The sequence below is a fragment of the Alligator sinensis genome, unplaced genomic scaffold (assembly GCF_000455745.1).
Source record: "Alligator sinensis unplaced genomic scaffold, ASM45574v1 scaffold32_1, whole genome shotgun sequence".
Lineage (NCBI taxonomy): Eukaryota > Metazoa > Chordata > Crocodylia > Alligatoridae > Alligator > Alligator sinensis.
The window spans coordinates 874514-877751 of NW_005842409.1; positions in this window are offsets into that span (position 1 = coordinate 874514).

Here is a 3238-nt window from a genome sequence, read left to right on the forward strand (position 1 = left end):
GACAGTGGGTGGGATGGGGGCCACAAGCGCCATGAACTGCCTGAACCCTGGCTGCTCAACTAACAAGAAGGGCTGGCCATTGACAGCAAGCATCTCTCCAATGCTCTAGGTGATCTCATTCACGCTTGCAATGTGCCTCTGCTTTGGGGGGTGGAGGCCTTGGAACAAGAGGGAGACTTCCCTTTGGGCACGCATCTGATGATCCCAGACCACACTACACACACACTTCTGGGGTGCAGGTGTATGTGTGGATGCTGCACTTTCCCCCTTCCTCAGTAGGCAGAGGCACAGCAACAGCAGCGGACTCAGCTGAGCCACTGCCCCTGCAACCTCTACCTTAGCCTCCTCTGAAGTGCCTTCTGGGGAAGGAGACCTGGCTCTAGGGGAAACTTGAGGGGTGTGAAGAACAAAGTCATATGATTCCCCCTCCTTCCACAGAATTTTCCTTGCTGTGGCACTCAGATCCAGATCCAGATCCAGATCCAGCTCCAGCTCCAGCTCTTCCTCTGGCACTGGAAGGCTCAGCATGGGTTGTTGTCATGTAGTGGAAGAGACTGTTATGCTGGTGCTGCTGCTTGTTGTCATGGTGGAGGGGGGTTACAGCTGGTGCTCGTGGAAGGGATGCAGACTCAGGCACAGACAGTGGCACTGGCACTGCTCCCCTCTACTTGCTGCTTGTGGAAGCCTCATCCCTGTTAGTTGTAGGAAAGAGGCTGCCTCTCAGTTTGGGGGGGAGGGGGACTTACACCTCTCCCTCTACCCCCTCTTCTGCCCCTCCCTGAAGGCTTGCCAGCTGCCTTTTCACCACACTTCATGGTGTGTTTCATAGTGTCTTGCTTTTATAAAAATATATATGTAACAGCCTTTAAAAAATGGACCCACCTGAACAGAATGGGAAGGGCTGCCTGGCAGAGATGAGTTTGTCCCAGAGGGGACACTGTAGGCTCTGAGGGCAAGTGAAGCTGTTTGGGAGCAGCCCTGTTGGAAGTGGGAGGGGTGATGTAACCCCAGCAAAGTTTTGAAAGAGAGCCGTTAGCAAAAGCCCGGGAAGGGCCCTGAGCTGGGATTGGCTGAGAGGCTTGGATAAAAGGGGGAGCAGTTTTCCCACGGAGGGGGGGGGGCAAGAGAGAGAGAGGGGGCTGAGGGACAGGCTGGAGACCAGATTGAGAGTCTCAGCGCAGCGGTCCCTCGGAGAGCCCCTGGGAGAGGCCTACAGGAGCAGAGTGGAGAAGCTGCGGCGGCAGGAGCAGGCAGGGACTGCTTGTGTGGAGAACCCAAGTCTGGAGAGACCTGACCGGAGCCGGTGTGGCTGGGTGAGCACAGCAGAGCCGGGGCGGGGACTGCCGGGGTCTGCCCTAGTTTCCCTGAGGGGTGAGGGGCCCCAGGGGCAGGCCAAGCCCAGGGAGGGGCTGCATTTGCCAGGGCTGTGAGGCTGTGCGGGGCAGGGGGTTGCTACAGCCTGCAGCCCAGACACTGCTCACAGCAGAACCAGGGAAGGGGGCAAAGGCAGGGGAAGGCTGTCTTGCAAGAACTGCAGAGGAGTCACTGCTTGCTGCCCGGAGACCCCAGGAGCACGGAGACGGACACCAGTGCCAGGGAGCATCCACAGACCACGTGCAGGGACACAGACAGTCCCGCTCCCTGAGATACCCCGCCAGAGGCAGTGTACACGGGATCCCCAGTACACCATGTGCAAGTGAGAGACTGCGTAAATAAGTCTTGAGGGTTTATTAGTCAGTATATCCATGTGTTTATTTAAAGATTATTTGTTATGTTGTAAATAATTAAATCTTGTAAATAGTTTGAGAATTGTCTGCAAGGGTGCTTGATTGTAAGGTGAGGTTCTCCACTCAGGGGCACTGCAGCAGCTTTCCAGGGGGGCTGGGCAGAGCTACTGGCTACCTGGTACCCCAGGATCCCATTATTCAGGTGACGGCGCATTTAGTGTCGTGCCCAGGGTTACATATAAATGTATCTGTGTTCCTATGCAAATTCTGTAAGGTGTGTAGTGTATGCTGCAAGGTATAAAAATATCCGTTTTCCTATATAAATTCTGTAAGGTGTGTAGTCTATGCCACAAGGTATAAATATATAGAAATAAAATATAAATGTATCTCCCTTCCTATATAAATTAAATTCTATAGTGTAATATCCAATATAATTATAAAGTTGAAAAGAATAAATCAATGAATATAATAATAAAATAAAAGTGCCTAGAAGAAAGAAAAAGGTATTCTGGAATCCCTCTTGCTAGGCTAGGCTAGCAAGTAGGAAATCATTCAAATCAATGCTAGTAGTAGCCTTCGTTGTCTAATGCTCCTCAGCTGCAGGAAGAAAGGTCAGTAACTGCCAGACCCCAAGGCAGAAAGCAGGCCAGTTCAAGCAATGCTGCCTTTTATGCTGTTTTTCCATCCCTCCCCCAGAGCACAGGGATTGGAAGGGACCTCAGAGAAGAATGACAGTCACTGGCCAGCTACACAGTCAATATGACAGCAGTTCTTCACTGCTCTTCCCCCTCCCTCTCCTAACTTTCCATTTCTCTGCAGGCAAACCCAGCTTCAGCTTCGGAACTCAAAACATTTCAAAACTTTCAAAATGTTTCAACTGCCCTCATTTTGTTTGGAGGCGGTTTCAAAGCCCTTCATTTCATTTTGATTTTGCTGTTTTGAGCTTGAAATGAGTCGAAACAGCGTTGAAACAAAACAGCTGGCAAAATTTTGCATAGCCCTAATAGCCACCTGCTTGCCAATCAGGTTCCACTGGGTTTGGTCTCTGCAAGAGACTTTACTTTGCAAACTGTAATCAGCCAGCAAATACAGTGGCTCAGAACAGAATCTTCCAACTACAGCATTACATTTATGCTTATAGAAACAGTGGCAAAGGGGTAAAAGCAAAAGAGCAGCTTATATGCACTTTATTTAAAACTGAACATTTTCCTCAAACCTTATGCAGACCCAGTTCATTCCAGGTATCCTTGCTATTAGGCATGAGGGCCCATCTGCTCCCCTGCAGGCATTACTTTCCTCTCTCCGTGCTCAAAGCCTCCACTCCTTATCTGCTCTCATGTTCTTTATTTCATGTTTCCTGCCTGAAGGCACCTCCCCCTTCCTAAGCAAGGTTCACTGTGCCCAGTTAGGTCAGAGGCAAAATTTCAAAGGTTTTGATATCGGTATAGTCAGTTAAGTATCAGTGATTGGGTTATTTTCTGCCTTCATGACACCTCAGTTTCAGCAGTAAT